Source organism: Chrysemys picta, chromosome 2 (assembly GCF_011386835.1).
Source record: "Chrysemys picta bellii isolate R12L10 chromosome 2, ASM1138683v2, whole genome shotgun sequence".
Lineage (NCBI taxonomy): Eukaryota > Metazoa > Chordata > Testudines > Emydidae > Chrysemys > Chrysemys picta.
This window is the reverse complement of record NC_088792.1, coordinates 148,986,270-149,003,446: the sequence shown is the minus strand read 5'-3', so window position 1 is coordinate 149,003,446 and position 17,177 is coordinate 148,986,270. Positions and strand designations below refer to the sequence as shown.

General features: G+C 47.7%; 1 protein-coding gene and 1 long non-coding RNA gene across 5 annotated transcripts in view; one reads left to right on the top strand and one right to left on the bottom strand.

Annotated features, from left to right (window-relative positions):
- The window catches only part of KANSL3 (KAT8 regulatory NSL complex subunit 3), a 125,411-nt gene that overhangs the window by 12,059 nt on the left and 96,175 nt on the right, over positions 1–17,177 (bottom strand). The gene's annotated exons all lie outside the window — the stretch shown is intronic.
- Positions 12,609–16,509, top strand: LOC135981532 (uncharacterized). Its single transcript, XR_010598586.1, has 3 exons — positions 12,609–12,745; positions 15,823–15,848; positions 16,370–16,509. It is a non-coding gene; the product is annotated as an uncharacterized LOC135981532 (long non-coding RNA).

The window sequence follows — 17,177 nt, the reverse complement described above, 5'->3', positions numbered from 1 at the left end:
CACAGCTCAGCATGATTCTCATGAGCGTTGCTAATACAGGACACGTGATTCTCCTGTATTTGCAGAACCTGGACGCGTTGTACAACTACAACGTGGGGTACGATGAGGAAGAGTAAGAAATGTTCAGGCACGATAACTGGAGGCTGATGGACGGAGTGGAAAAAAAAAGCCAGGTCGCTGCTGGCATTCACAGAGCAGCTCCACACGGCGGATTGCATCTTCTGGGCCTGAGAAATGAGCACCGATTGGTAGGATTGCATTGTAATGTAGGTTCTGGACAATGAACAGAGGCTGCAGAACTTTTGGAAGCAAAAGGTAGGGTGACCAGATGTCCTGATTTTATAGGGACAGTCCTGATTTTTGGGTCTTTTTCTTATATAGGCTCCTATTACCCTTCACCCCCTGCAGTGGGGGAGGTTTAGGTTGGATATTAAGAAAAAACTATTTCATTAGGAGGGTGGTGAAGCACTGGAATGGGTTCCCTAGGGAGGTGGTGGAATCTCCTTCCTTAGAGGTTTTTAAGGTCAGGCTTGACCAAGCCCTGGCTGGGATGATTTAGTTGGTGTTGGTCCTGCTTTGAGCAGGGGGTGGGACTAGATACCTCCTGAGGGCCCTTCCAACCCTGATATTCTATGACTCTATGAGGAGGGAGGCAAACATCAAGACCATCCAAAGCGTCTGACCTGCTGAACTGATCATTAACAGGAAAAGGGGTATGGAGACCCAGGGGTATGGAGAACCTTGGGTCAAATTCTGCTCCCAGTTACTCCAGTGCCAGGCCATTGGAATCTGCAGGGCTGCACTGGTGTAACTGAGTGAAGCATTGGCCTCATCAGTGATGTGGCTGTTGATAAACAGTAGGTCAGGGGAACTGGCCAAAACGCTTGGCTTCGGTTTTCAAAAACCTTTAGCAATCAGCTGTGGTTGTGTAAACCCCAAACCAGGGGTTGTTTTGGACCCAGATCCCATTGGATCTCAACCCAGGGGTGTGGGCAGTGCCAATAACAGATGACATTTTTGGCTCATCTCTAGTTGCCAGTACTTGGATGAATTCACTTGTTACAAACTGGCAGGTCCAGATAACATGGATTTAAGGATGGGAAAGGAATGAATTCAAGCACTGTCAAACTACTAAAACATCATTTTTATTAATAAGGGGGTATCAAAGGGCTAGGGACGAAAGAGAAAATACGGTACAATTGTCAGAAACGAAAACAACCATCCGGGCAGTTACTGCAGTGCACATACAAATTCAATCCAAAATAACAGAATGGCCCAAAAAATAAGTAGCAGAGGAAATACGCAGCCATACCTAGAGGACGAGGGATGAGCACCTGGCTAATAAAAACTGACTATTCCAAAATCGATCAAATTAAACCCACACGAGAATGCAGTCGAGCTAATCTCTCTAGATTTTAATCCGGCGTTTACTAATGTTCCTTGAAATCTTCCTTGAACTTTCACCCAAACAGTCTGCGGGGTAAAGCTGAAGGACCATAATGCCGGGGATTGCTAAGCGGAGACGTATCAAACAGGGAGGTGCCACGGGGAGTAGTGGTAGGTCCAGGTTTGCATCACATTTGCACTACCCAGCTGAGAGTTGGGAGTGTTACAGAAACCTGTGGAGTCCGCGCCACAGCATGGAGGCTCTGGAGAAGTTAGTGCTTTGGGCAGAAAATAACCTGGCATCGTTTTGCTCCGGGACATGAGTGACAATGCATCTGGGAGGGGAATCCTTTGACATGCCCATTGTCAAGGGGCCTGTGCTTGGAGAGCAGTAATGCCAGGAGAAGCCTGTAGGGGACACCGGAGCGCTTGCTGGGGGATACAGCAGCAAACATGGCCAAGGGTCTGAGTCGGATTCTACCTCTACTGCAGCAATGCCGGTGGGCTTACTCCTGATTGACACCAGCATGAGACCAAGATGTGACCCAGAGCGATTTGGGGCTTCGCATGCTGCGGGAAGGGCAGGGTGGCTGCTCTCGCTGGCTCTGGTGGGACTGGGATGTTGCTTTAGGACCTGGGAGACTGAGTCCCAGCCAGCCGGCTACACAAGGAGGGGATTGGGAGAAGAACAGGTAAAGCAATTGGGGCTGGAAGGACTGACCCATCACAAGGAAAGGCTTCAAGAACTATGTTTAAGGAGTGGCACGGCAAGACATCACCAGCTCCGAGTGAGGAATCCGAGACAGAAGCATCAACGAGGGCGCGACGGAGCCCAGCGGGATGGGGTAGGACTGAGAACAGGCCAATGTGTAAAATATCTTCGCATCTCTGCCATCCAGGTGACCCCACATGCAGCATGGCACACATCTGGGCTAGCCCCGTTTCTGCTCCTGCCAATGAATCTCCTCCCCTTCACACGTGGCAGCTCTTCTTCTGGTCCATTTGGCTTCCTCGCACATGTCACTCGCCTCTCCAATAGGCTGTGAGTCAGCACAGAAGGAACTTTGATTTCCCTTACCCCCAGGTGAGGCTTTGACAGCTACACTCCCGGCGGCAGAACGATAAACCCTCCTGCTTAAGCAGCAGCGAGGCCTGTGGCACCTTATAGACTAACAGACGTATTGGAGCATAAGCTTTCGTGGGTGAATACCCACTTCGTCGGATGCATGCTCCTGCTTAGGACACATTGATGATCAGAGGAGCATGAACTGTCAGGAGTTAGGAGGAAACTTCCCCTAGGCACAACTCACTGCATAGATGTCAACTTGGGGGTTGCACCTTCCTCTGACACACCCTGTGCTCTCCACCACCAGAGACAGAATAATACCAGACTAGATGGTATTATTATTGGTCTGATCCAATCCAGCAATTTCCTGCTACATTCCCTGCTATTCCCAGCCTCTGTTCCATACAACTCTGTCAGTGCATTTCCATTCTGACCTGCAGCTCCCCAAACCACCCATCTTCCCCCATTCTAGCCAGCAGCAACCCCAGCTACTCCAGCCCCAGAGCAACAGCCCTATCCTGCCCCCGTTACTCTGAAGAACCCCACTGCGGTCCCTGAGCACAGTGAGTGCGATGTGAGAACAAGCCTTGTGCGCCGCTAAGAGCTAAAGAATTAACGCTGCTCCAGGCCATTCTGTTAAGAAGAGGGCGAAAATCTAACTTGAAGCAGAAACTGCAAAAGTTTGATTTTGTTCTATAAAAATCCATCCTCCCTGGGCACATTTCCTTCACCCCAAACATTAACAGCACCAAGTGTTCACGTCCCCTGTCTCCTGCAGAGCTCTATACTCAGCTTTCCTGCCTTGGCTCAGAGAGGAGGTGGTTTAGGTGTGAATCAACTCATGCAGCAAAAACCAAGGATCAGCTCTTTTGTTTTGAATTAGAAACCAGAGAGGTTAGTTTAGCTGAGGTGCCTGCTGAGAACAGATGATTCACTTATTCAAGATCCGAACCGCAGCATTACCCAGCACATCTCTACTTAGAATTCAGTCTAAGACATTGTAGGAGACAGGCCAAGGGCTGAGATGGCTTTATAACCTTTCAAACTTTTCCAAACCGTCCTTTCCACAGCTGAGCTGAGTTTCAGCTCCTTGTTATTTACCCTTCCTTTAGACAGGGGTTCATTTTTCATTCCCCCACCCCCAAGAGATCTGTTTCCAAGCTGGAAAAAGAATGCCCCCCTTTTCTATTAATAATAATAGAGGGAAAGTATTATATGTCATCCCCTCTATGAAAACTACCCACTTGACATGATAAGAAGCATTAACCCAGCCATCGGAGACTAGCGCATCACGGTCATTTCAGAGGGAATCTTGAAAGCTCTGTTTGGAACCGAAAGGAAAACCCAGATATTTTTGCTTCAGCACAAATTGCTTCTGTATTTTTAATCCCCATCCCACTCTGAGCAGTGATTACACCAGCATCTGCAAGGTAAGCTGGTCATTTACAGTACAAATGACCACACTTTTTCAGTGTGGATTTATCCATTAAAACAAAGCTCAAGGTTTCTGGCACCGGCAGAATCGAATTAGGCACCAATTTCCCTGGATTGCAACACTTCTTTGTGAAGTTTTCTCCCTCCACCCTTTTCACTGGCAAAAGGCAATACATTGAGCCCACGCTGTCAAACAACAGAGCCCTTTCAAAGCGAAACAACAAGAAAATGGTCAAATATTTTCCGCTTCCTTTTTTTGGCAGGGAAACAAACTGCCCATCCCACTCACCTGTTAAAGCAGTGTCATGGTAGCAAGCACAGTCTCCTGATTCTGGGATGTCTGCAGATCTCTCTTGCCCAGATGGGGCATGAGAGCTAGTCGAATGTTCCCAAAGATACAGAAGGTTTGAGTCTCTGATACACATTAGATCCTTTCCCCTGGATGGTGTTAACTCCGCAGTGTTCCTGAACTGCCTGAGAGGCTGCTGTCTCCATCACATTATAAACCTGGGGGCAGGTGAGACTGTGATGTCAATCAAGCAGAAATACACCCACAGATTGACTCTCACGTCCACACAGTATCCTACCTACACAATCACACCTGCATCAGGAATCTTTCTGTTTCACATACATTCCTGGTCACTCCTCAGCATATGCATACTCTGCTCTGGCAGACCGGATGCTACAGTACCATTTCCCTTGCTGTAGAGATGCCACTTTCCCTTGTGCATTCAGTTTTCGGAAGCTTCCATTGTGCTGGGTGGCCCCTGGGTCCTAAGCAGTGTCAGGGAGGGAAGAGGGGGAGCAGAGCCGGTCCAGGCAAGGCAGCTTTGGCAGGGGGTGCATTGCAGGACAGCTTTGCGTGTGGAGAGATATCCCTGCAACCTGTCTCCCTAACAGCAAGAAACACAGCCCGGGACCAGGAGAGCAGAGGGAGAAGTCCATGGGGCCCATGAGGCTGGAGAAGAGTTTGGAGGAGAGGACGCAGACACAGTTACTGAGGAGGGGATGAGTTTGGAGTGGGGAGGGGTATGTCTGCCAGGTTAGCATGGTGTGGGCACACTTTGAGATTCAAGGCTGCGATTTCCAAAGGCGCCTAAGGGAGTTACATGCCCAGTAGATTTCAGTGGGATTGGGGTGCCTAATTCCCTTGGGCTCATTGGATATCCCAGCCCAAAGCAGCAACTTCAGCTTTGCCCAAGGTGAGAAACGCACCTTCCCAGGGCCGCCTGTAGGAGAACCGAGTCCACACACAACAAAACCAGCCACAGCAAAACAAAGACAACAGCAACCAACAGTCTCCACACACAGACCCAGGGGCAGGGCTCCAGCCCACCCCCAGCCCTGCTCCCTCTAATAGGTCAGGGTTAAAGAGCTGCTGCGTTAACCCCTTCGGGTCTGGGCCAGGGAGCACCTTTGTACCCGGTCATGCTCAGACCCCTCAAGAGCGTAGCAGAGGGCAATCTGCAGAATCGACACTCGGTCTTTCCATGACCTGCCCCAGACCCTTGGTGCACCACAAAAGAGAACAGCTGCAGGGATAGATGGGGCACCCGCATCCGAGCCTGGAGTTGTCTTTCATAGCTTGCAGCCATGGTCCTGACAGGGGCAAGGGCTCTCCCAGGAAATGATTCCACTGCCCACCTAACTGCACGTCATGCCTTTTCCGTCACGCCAGCGTTCTGTTCCTGGGGGAGACGTTTCCAACTGAAATATGGGACGGGGTGTTCTCCACCCTCTGCCCCTGCAGTAGAACCGCCCCGAGAGGCGTTCGTTTGTAGTACGGATTCTTTAGTAAAACCCAGGCTCCGCACACGATGCGTTTGACTGGGCCAAATGTGTCTGCAGAAGCTGATGTCCACTGGGCCTTTCAGGGGCCCTTGTTCTTCCGGAGGTCCATTGGGGGGATGTTGTGGTGGAAAACCTGGGGACAAAGTCTCAATAGTACCCTGCTAAGCCCAGGAATGACCTGGCCTGCCATTCAGTGTTAGGGCTTGGGCATGTCGGTAGGGCTTTCACTCTGTCCATACCTTTGGTGATGTCTTCTCCACCAAGCCTGCAAGACTCACCTCATAGAGCATGGCTTACAAATGATCCTGGGTGCCAGTTAGAACAGCAGGTTCCAGATCCCCAAATGAATGTGGGAGGCAACCAAACGGGAGTTACAAAGTATGTTGGAACATGGGGTAGTCAAAGAGTCGCAATGGTGCAGTCCAGTCATTCTAGTTCCCAACCAGACCCCATAGTCATTTCTGTACTGAGTTTAGAAGAGTTAATGCCATGTCAAAAGGGTTATTCAGACGAAGCAGGGAGCGGGAAATGGAGCTGTTCAGCAAGGAAAGCGACATCGTGGAAAGATGGGGTTGGGCCATACAGCAGTGTGGATGGGAAGGAGATTAAAGGTAATCTGGGTATGGCACAAAACCGAAATGAATCCTGTCTCTTGGCTTTCAATAAAGCTGCTGATATGGAACACGTGCATGAAGACAGGCTGGCGGATGGAAACAGGGAGTGTCTAGAAATTACCACACCGGAGGTGAAAGAAAACTTAACAAGCGGATTGTGCTCAGCTCAGGGGGACAGAGTAATTCCCATCCCAGAATACTGAAAGAACTGGCACAGGATGTGGTTAGTGTGGTCGCGAGGATTTAGGGGTAGTAACATCTGACTGGAGAACAGCCAACGTCAGACATAGATTTAAGGAAGGGCGACAAGTGCAATTACACACCTGTTAATGTAACCTCAAGGCTTTAGAAGAACTCGTGATGGACAGAATAATTCAATTCCTGGCTGTCACGCTGTATGGAATTGTGAGACACTTTGCAGTGTTATTATTAATACCAATATTATAAAACTGCAATGACTGGTGCTAGCTATGCTGGGTAAGGTGTCAGGGAAAATGTTAGGATTTATCAAGTCTGATAATCTTGTGTCTGTGTTTGTATCACCTTTGTATTGTTATAGATTTGTGGGGTAGAACTGTATTTCCAAGCTGGTGCTGCGTTTCTGGGTGACACCCCCAGACAGAATGGCATCAGCACTAAGCCTATTTGATGGGCCATCAAGGGCAACCAACTGTACAATCATAGAATCATAGAATATCAGGGTTGGAAGAGACCTCAGGAGGTATCTAGTCCAACCCCCTGCTCAAAGCAGGACCAATCCCCAACTAAATGATCCCAGCAAGGGCTTTGTCAAGCCTGACCTTAAAAACCGCTAAGGAAGGAGATCCCTCCACCTCCCTAGGTAACCCATTCCAGTGCTTCACCAGCCTCCTAGTGAAATAGTGTTTCCTAATATCCAACCTAAACCTCCCCCACTGCAACTTGAGACCATTACTCCTTGTTCTGTCATCTGCTACCACTGAGAACAGTCTAGATCCATCCTCTTTGGAACCCCCTTTCAGGTAATTGAAGGCTGCTATCAAATCCCCCCTCACTCTTCTCTTCTGCAGATTAAAGAAGCCCAGTTCCCTCAGCCTCTCTCGTAAGTCATGTGCCCCAGCGCTCTGATCATTTCGCCCTCCCCTGGACTCTCCTTTCCATTTCCTTTCTGTAGTGGGCCCAAAACTGGATGCAATACTACAGATGTGGCCTCACCAGTGCCAAATAGAGGGGAATAATCACATCCCTCTATCTGCTGGCAACGCTCCTACTAATGCAGCCCAATATGTCGTTAGCCTTCTTGGCAATAAGGGCACACTGCTGACCCATACATAACCAAACTTCATATACGACAATAGCACATACAATCCAATGAGATATGACTGTCTAGCAGATCAAGACTTTTAAAACGATACCTAACAAAGCACACTTTGTATAGAACATATCCTAATTACATGACAGTGGGGAGTAAGGGGGTGCCAGGGTGTCACACTCCCCTTCACTGATTATCCTGGGGTAGCTGGGATGGGCTAGTGGATGAAAGCTTGGCCTGGGACATGCACTCAATTCCCAGCTCTGCCACAGGCGGCCTGTGTGACCATGGGCAAGTGCCTTAGCCTCCCTGCGCCTCATCTGTATAATGGAGCTGACAGCCCTGCCTGCCACAGGAGGGGTTGGCAGGACAAACCCATCGCTGACTGAGGCCGCTGGATACAGTGCTGGTGGCTATTCAAGTACCTATACAGAGCAATTCCTCTGGGTATTGACGCAGCTCCAGTTCTGCTCTGATGGTACCTGTTCAGCTGGAGTCAGGACAATAAATGCCCTGAACCTTTGCTCTCCAAATCCCACGGGTGGGGTTGCTTAGCTTTGCTCAGTGCTTATTTCCCTTCCCTGGTTTGTTCAGAGGTAGACGTATCAGAGATGTGTCTGGCCCACATATCCTGCCTGAGCCCCAGGACGCAGCTGAGCTCCCAGTTCCTCCCCTGAGTCCACCCATCACTGCTGGCCACCTGTGGAGTTTCATGTTTCACTGTAGGTTTCATAACACCATAGCGATGGTGTTCTCGCCTTGGCACAGCTAGTCCAGCACTTCTCAAGTCATGAGCAAGTTCTGGGAGCTCCTGTCTGCCCTGATGGGCTCCTGCCCCACTGTTGCCATGGCAGCTGAGTGATGGCAGCACGTTGCTGTTCATGCCAAGAGAGGATCTGCTGGAGTCTCAGGGCCCCTTGGCCTTGCCCTGGTTCTCTGGTGCACACGCAGGCTTCATGCTGGCTAAGGGAATGTGCCTCTGCTATGGCCAGAGTGCCCTTGTGCTGCCAGGAGGCTACCGAAGGCTGCTCTAAGCTACATTGGAGACCTGGCTGGCACTGAACTGGCCTCGGGATCTGGGGGCACAAACAGCTCCCTTGTGCCCTGAGCTGCTGGGCAGAGCTAAGAACCCGCCCGGGCAGGATAACAAGAGCGAGAGGGGGTTGGGTTTTATATCTTGATAAATTGGGGAAGGTTCAGAGAAGAGCTGCAGCAAGGGTTAAAGGATTAGAAAACCTAGTGATTGAGCTCTTGAAACTGTCTGTTTAGCTTAACACAGAGAAGCTTGAGGGGTGACTTGATCCCAGTCTTTAAATTCCCACATGGGAAACAAAGATTTGATACTGGGCTCTCCATTCTAGCAGAGGAAGGTCTAACATGATCCAATGAAGCTAGACAAATTCAGCCAGAAATAAGGTGTAAATTTTTAACAGTGAGAGTAATTAGCCCCTGAAACAGCTTACCAAGGGTTGGGATGGATTCTTCATCACTGACCATTGTAAAATCAAGGCTGGATGTTTTCTAACAGGTCGGCTCTAGGAATTAGAGTGGGAAGGTCTCTGGCCTGTGCGAAACAGGGGGTCAGATGAGATGATCACAATGGTCCCTTCTGGCCTTGGAATTTACGCATCTGCAGGTCCCAGCGGTTTGTTTCCAGAGCCAGTGTGCGCTAGGTAATCCCGTGCTGGCTAATGAAAGCATGACACCAAGCCGACTCTCCAGCCAGCGCCAGTCACATACACCACATGCCAGGAGACAGCGGGAGTTGTTTTAGAGAAGGGCAACTGACCTCAGAACAGAGAAAAGTGCTTTTGTAAAGATACGTCTGCCTCAGAGACAGCCTAGCCGGCCTCCTGCACTGTGCCTTCAAAACCCACTAGACAAGCAAGGCAGCCTCACGCAACAGGTGCGGGGAGTTTATCCTATCACCGGCTAGCACCGATGCTGCTGAAATCGTGTTAGGAAATAAACTGAGAGTGCAATTAAAATGCTGCGAGTCTCCAGCAGCGCTGTCAGACACCAGAGGGACAAACTAGCTCTTCGTGACTGAAATGATACACAAGGCAAGGAAATTGGTCGTGCAGTGAAAGAGCCTGCGGATGCTAGGGGGCCAGCAGAAATCAATTCTTGATTTAGTCCTAAGTGACACACTGGATTTGGTCCAAGAGATGAATATAGCTGACCTGCTCAGTAACACTGACCACGATATAATTAGATTTAACGTCCTTGTAAGGCGGAAAATATCAAAGAAATCAACTTCAAAAAAGGGGAACTACACAAAAGTGGGTAACAGTCACAAGAGCGAAACGCCTGCAAGCTGCAGGGAAAAGATTTTAAACCACCACAGCAGGGACTCAAGCTAAATGTACATGCAAAATAATAATAATAATAATAATGATAATAAAAAAACAGTAATAGGACTAAAAAAAAAATGCCACCGTGGCTAAACAGCAGATTAAAAGAGGTGGTTGGAGGCAAAAAGGCATCCTTTAAAAATTGGAAGTTAAATCCTACTGAGGAAAATAGAAAGGAGCCTAAACTCTGGCCAGTCAATGTATAATTAGGCAGGCCAAGAAAGAATTTGAAGAGTAACTAGCAAAAGACACAAAAACGAACAGCAACATTTTTAAAGTGCACTAGAAGCAGGAGCTTGCCAAACAATCACTGGGGCCACTGGCCGATCAAGGTGCTAAGGGAGCACTCAAGCAAGACAAGGCCTGGAGGGGCAAAGTTTCATGGATAACTAGACCAGAGGGCAGCATGCTGCCATCCATCATTTCCACCAGTTGCCTGAGCTGTAGCCTTTCCACTGTTGGTTCATTGCAGGGGCTGGACAGAGCCCGCAGGTAAGTGCAGCTGGGTGTGGCCCTACCTCTATGAAGGCTGCAGGGCTTTGCAGCTTGCCACAGTAGTACAGTGTGAGAGGGAGCCCAGGCTGCTGGGTCAGGGGGCTCAGTGGTACCCAGTTCCAGGTGGCACCCCAGGGGGAACCCATCACATTCACCTCAGGGGTAGTTGGGGCCCATAGATGGACCTACAGGTGCAGAGGATGACAGTTCATAGATGCCAAGATACATGTGGGCAGAAGAGGGGGCCTGGTTCGAGAACTCGACTCCGAGGTTACATCTAGCTGCAAGCCCTCCAGCAAGGTTGGATGGGATCATTTCCCTGGTCCACCAAAGGTCTGGATTTAAGGGGGCACTCAGTGGGAAAGTGGCCCTGCCCCCCACAGTACAGGCAAAGACCTTTCCTCTGCTTAGACTCCTTCTCATGGTCTGTGAAGCATCCATCTCAGCCCTAGTCATCTCTCATGTTATCATTCAGACCATGGTGGGAATGGTCAATCTGTGCGGCTTTGTTCCATTCTGTATTGGTGACCAGATGGTGAAAATGGGCAGCATAGGCCAAGACAGGCCAATTGGCTGTTGGAGAAACTTCAGCAGTATGGGTGCGATTTGGATCATCAAATATTACAGTAACGGTGTGGATGAGCTCGTCAAAGTTATTGAGAATTGGGCTGGCTGGTTCCTGGAGTGGGGAGGCCCAGTCCAGGGGTTCCTGGGTCAATAAACTAGTAATGAGCCCCTTCTTGGTCCAATCATTGGGGTACATTTCAGGACACATCAGGAACAAAAGGTGGCCTGTGTAGTAAGTGAAGGCAACATGGTAAAGGCCTAATGAAGGCCCAGTATGAAGCCTGAACCAAACTAAAGTAATGGTCAAGGCTTTGCTAGCATAGAAAGCAAAGGTAAGCTGTGAGCAAAAGGCAGGCCCTGCTCACAGAAGTTGGCAAGGAAAGGGCTGATGTTGCAGAAATACATATTCATTTAGCATAGTTATAGTATAAACATGGTACCAAGACATACCATACCGGAACATTCCACAGATAACAGGGAACAGACCGACCCATCCCTTTATAGTATAAACATGGTACCAAGACATACCATACCGGAACATTCCACAGATAACAGGGAACAGACCGACCCATCCCTTTATAGTATAAACATGGTACCAAGACATACCATACCGGAACATTCCACAGATAACAGGGAACAGACCGACCCATCCCAATGACAGGGGCAAAAGGGTAAAATGATGGATAGAGATGTTTTGATCGAACCAACAGGTACAAGGTGCGAGGCGGCCCCTTACTGCATAGAGGGGTTGTACCTTGCTACGTAGAGGGGTTGCACCTCAATACGTCAGGAGTGATGTGTAACTTGTTTGTACCTGGGTATAAGAATGTGTCCCTGGGGTGGTGTCTTTGTCCGGCCACGGGGGCAGTGGAAAGTCCCGCCACTGAGCTGGGTCCTTGCCAAGAGGCATCTATTAGTAGTATGCCCGGTAGACTAAGTAATCTACGGGGAACTGCAATTGTGTCCGAGATCGCAATAAACCTGGCCGAGGTGCCTTTGTATCTTAGTAGACTCTGTGGTTATTGGGGATCCCGTCGGGTCTGCTGTGTCAGCTATCTGCGCAGAGCTGGGGCAGCACACAGAGGGAACACACGCACGCAGCCGAGTGATATCAACAGGAGAAAGCAGAAGCACCACACCGGTAGCCTCTCACAACACTGGTGACCCCGACGTGAATGTCTGGGGGCGCCCCCATTTAAGCATTTGAGTCGGGGAGGGGCTAGTAGATTTTTTGGTGGATACGGGGGCTGGAATTCCTATAGTAAAAGATGACTTTAATCCATATCCCACCGGAGAGTCGGTGCAAATACAGGGGATATCTGGAACTAATCAGACGTATAATGTTAAAACCCTTCCCCTCCAGTTTGGTATGCATACTATTCAGGAGAAGTGTGCTGTGGCAGGGAGAGAAAATCTAATCGGGGCACAAACAATTAGACGTTTGGGATTGGTCTTGGATTTTCCCAATATGTGTATTAGACAGAATCTCACTGTAATGCAGGACACTAATGATGCAATTCTAATCCCTATGGGACTGGCCACACAGACAATAAAAGCAATAAGACCCAAACAACCGCCTCCTGCACCAAAAGGTTGGGAGAGCTGGTGGAGTAAAATTCAAACTGTCTGGGCAGTAGATTCTCTAGACACTGGTGAAATGCAAACTTCTGTTACATTAGAAGGAAATACACCTCCGTTTATAAAACAGTACCCAATACCTCAGGAGGCAAAGGAATCATTACGGCAGGTAATAACAGAATTGGAAAAAAGAAATCTAATCAGAAGGTGTTCGGCGCCTAACGCGGCACCGATTTGGCCAGTTAAAAAACCTGATGGGACTTGGAGATTAACTATTGACTATCGGGGGCTGAATAAAACTGCAAAACGGGGAGCACCCGTAGTGGCGGCGTACCCTGAATTATTGGAGGTGGTCACCCCTGACATGAAGTGGTTCTCAGTACTCGATGTGGCAAATGGCTTTTGGAGTCTACCTTTAGACCCTGAGTCTCAGTATCGAACAGCTTTTGTATTCCAAGGTATGCAATACTGCTGGAATGTGTTGCCAATGGGGTACTGTGATGCACCCACAATTTTCCATACTGTAGTGAGAGATATGCTGGAAAAAGAGGGATTGTTACAAACAGAAAGAATTGTTCAGTATGTAGATGACATTTTAATTGTGAGCAAAACAGAGCAGGAACATGAAGAGTTAATGCGGCAGCTGCTAGTGAGCTGCCAAGCATACGGCTTGAAACTTAACCCCTCAAAGTCTCAGATTAAACAGAAAGAAGTGCAGTATCTGGGAATTCGACTCAGTTCGGGGGGAAGGTCTGTGGATAAGGAAAGAATAAAGTGCATTGTTAATCTGCCTATGCCAGTGGACACTAAATCTTTGCAGTCCTTTTTGGGGCTCACTAACTTTTGCAGAGAATTTATGGTGGGATACGCAGAAAAGGCAGGTCCCCTGTATGAGGTGTTAAAAAGACCACAGTGGACCTGGACAGAGGAGGCAACAAAGGCATGGGAAAGTCTAAAACAGGGATTAATGGAGGCACCCACCTTAGCCGCACCTAACAATGATTTCCCTTTTGTCCTGTATCCTAGTGTTGAAAATTTCTGTATTGTTAGTATGTTGACCCAGGATACGGGTGCGGGGGAAAGACCCATTGCATACTATAGCAGGGCACTGACTTGTCCGGAAAGCAAACTGGGGGTCTGTGAACAGACTGCCCTTGCTGCCTATTGGACGCTTCAAAAATCCCAAGCAATTGTAGGAGCAAGCAAGGTGATTGTAAAAAGTCACCATGCGCTGGGAAAGTTACTTAGTCAGGAAAATCTGTCAAAAGGACATGTGAGAGTTGATAAAGCTATTCAGTGGGTCTTCGCCCTCATGTCAGAGAATGTTCAGTTAGTTACCTTGAAAGAGCCAGAAATATCAGTATGGGGACTAATGGTTAAAGGAAAAGAACATGTCTGTGAACCACAGAGGGAATCGAAGGCGCACCCGGTGTTTAAAGCAGCCCCCACTGACCAAGTGACCGGAAAACCCATTTGGTTTGTGGACGGAAGCTCGTACTATGAGGAAGGAAAACGAGTCACAGGGTTTGCAGGAATCTGTTTGAATAAAAATAAGGCAAGCGGTGAATCCTTCCAATATAAATTGGCTAAAGGAGGCACACAAACTGCAGAGGTATCAGCAGTTCTGGAAGTCTTAAACAGAATGAAGGGAAAGCAATCCGAGCTTGTAATAGGAACGGATTCTGATTATGTGTTTAAGGGTACCACGATTTATCTTCCGTGGTGGCAAAGTATGGGGTTTACAGGAACCGATGGCTCAGAGATCAAACATAAAGCCCTCTGGCAACAAATAGAAAAATTGTCACAACAGTATAAAAAAAATTCAAATGGTCAAAATAAAAGCCCATACCAAAAAAGGACCCTTACAGGGGGGAAATGAACAAGCAGATATATTAGCTAAGGAGGCAGCCCTTAAGGGTGCACTGTGGGAACCAACGCCAGTGGCAGTAACCACTAGAGCACAGGCAAAAGTAAAACAGGAACACGAAGAAAACAACCAAAAAGAGATACAGAGTTTACAAAAGCTTCAAGCAAAAGATGATGCAATCAATCAATGGATAGCTGAATGCCCATCACAGTGGCAGGGTGTTCCCTTAAAGAAAGAGGGAGAGCTTATTTTAGCTAAACCAGACATTGACTGGGTTATGGTAATCCCACAGCAATTGAAATATCTTTTGTTAAAATGGGTACATGGATCACTTGTGGGAGGTCACCCGAAATTAGAGGAAGCATTGGAAAGACTTAAAAAATTGGGGTGGTGGCCCGGCATGCGAGAGGATTTAAATTTACATCTTCACAGCTGTTTAACGTGTGCCAAACAGGACCCTGCTAGACGAAAAAGGCGGGGAGAGTTAATGCACCAAGCACCAAAAGGCCCCCTTCAGCGGCTGCAAGTTGATTTTGTGGGACCTCTACCTACCACTCCTAGGGGTAACAGATTTTTATTTGTAATTGTTGACAGTTTTAGTAAATGGGTTGAGGCCTTCCCTACACAGAAAGAGACGAGAAAGGTCGCCGCAAAAATGTTACTAACAGAGATCTTTCCAAAATGGGGATTGCCCCACAGTATCGATTCAGACAATGGTCCTGCGTTTATTGGGCAGGTTTACCGAGATATGGGCACCTGGGCTGGTGTGCCCCTGCCGTTACACATCCCATATCACCCTCAAGCAGGAGTACAGGTGGAAAGAATGAATAAATCTTTAAAAATTGAACTATCTAAAGTATGTAATGATTTAGGAACAAACTGGGATGTGGTGCTTCCCTGGGTCCTAATGAGGATCCGTAGCCGGCCAAACTGTATGACAGGATTCAGTCCATATGAAATTCTTTTTGGAAGACCTATGCCAGGCTGGGAAAATTTGCTGTACCCTCCAGATTGGGAAACAATTATAGCGTTTGCGAGTACCACCTGGATGAACAGTTTTAAGTATTGGCTGGGCACAGTCCAAGGAGCTGCTGCAGCACAGCAGGCTGCAGAACAACAAAAAATGAATCAAGCTTTTGATACACACAGTGACATTAAACAATGGAAAATTGGAGACCAGGTAATGGCTAAAATTGAACCAGGTCCCAAAAAGAAATTTCCCAAGGCAGAATGGTGTGGGCCTTGGCCCATTTTGGAGAAATTGGGACCGTCGCTATACCTGGTTAACATAGAAGGACAGCCGCGTTGGAAGCATGCTATGCAATTAAAGAAATATATGGGTTAAACATGTATGTTACATGTCTGTGCTTGTTTTACAGAAAAATACACAGGATAAACAAGTGTGGTAAGTATCATGGAAACCTTCCAACTATGTAATGGAAGTTTTATGAGCTTTAATCTCAGAGCTCCATCTGCACCCCGTTTATTGCTACATCTTGCTTGGGGACAGTTAAAACGCTTTGAATTAACTAGACCCTACCCTATTAGACAACTAAGGGCGAAGGGTCAGCTTACTTGGGGTATTGGTAATGTACTTACCATTTGGTGGAATGATGTAAAGACTTCAGTGTGGACACTAGAACAAGACGGGAAACAGCCGCTATGGATGGTAGGACCCGGGATATTATGGATTGATAATATACCGACTGTCCCTTTGGGAGCAAGGTTCCTATTTGTGAATCCACTAAGTGACGAGGTAATATTGACTCTGTTAGATAGGGATTATACCCAGGAAGAGCCACCAAAAAAGAAAGAGATGTAGTTTGTTTATATATCAAAAATTCTTATAATGGGATTAAAAAAAAAAATTATATCTTTTATTCTGTGCCCATAAAAGAGAAGCGAGTGTGATTTCTGTTTTCACAGGTTAAGATGCCAATATGGATGTGGACCTTGGCAGGCGTGTTTGTGATGGCCCAAGATGTAAAGGGACTGACAGATGTCACTAAAATCAACTTAACACATTCAGTAATCAGAACCTTTTGGGTCGAAACAGCAGATAATCCTAACAGATGGGAGACAACTAGTCAGCAGCATCCTATCGGCACTGTGTTGAAATTAGTGTGTGAAACTAAAGGACAGCAACAAAAAGAAAACATCCTCAGGGTGTCGCCCTTCCCAATTTTGATGGCATGGACAGTTAAGAACAATAGCCATACCCAACTCGTTCCTGGTCCAGAGTTTGAGGAGACGCACAAACGAATAGAAAAAGAACTAATTCTAAGTAAAGAGACACAGGGGGGGTATGCATGTTGTTGGAAAGTTGATATTGTTGTGAATTGTAAACCCATGAATATTTTGGCTCTCCCTCCTCCAGGGTTAGACAATGATGTTCTCGGTACTACACCAATACACCCCGAACAGAATAAAAGAAATAAAGAAAGGAAACGAGCAACTCCAGAAATGGAGCGGGCTCTAGTGGCACCAAAGCAAATTATGGAGGATTATCTCACAGGAATGGTGGGGGAAGATCTCACTCTAGCATGCATAATACAACCACACCTGCTCCAAACCAGCACGGTTTACCTGGACTGGTTTCGAGCAATAAACCCTGTAATCAGTTATGTTGACGGGCAGGTAAAAACATATGGGAATTGGTTGAATAGGGTAGAATTTACAAATGTGCAAAATAAGTGGAGTGCATCAATTCGTGTCCATAATGTGCAGCTAAAGG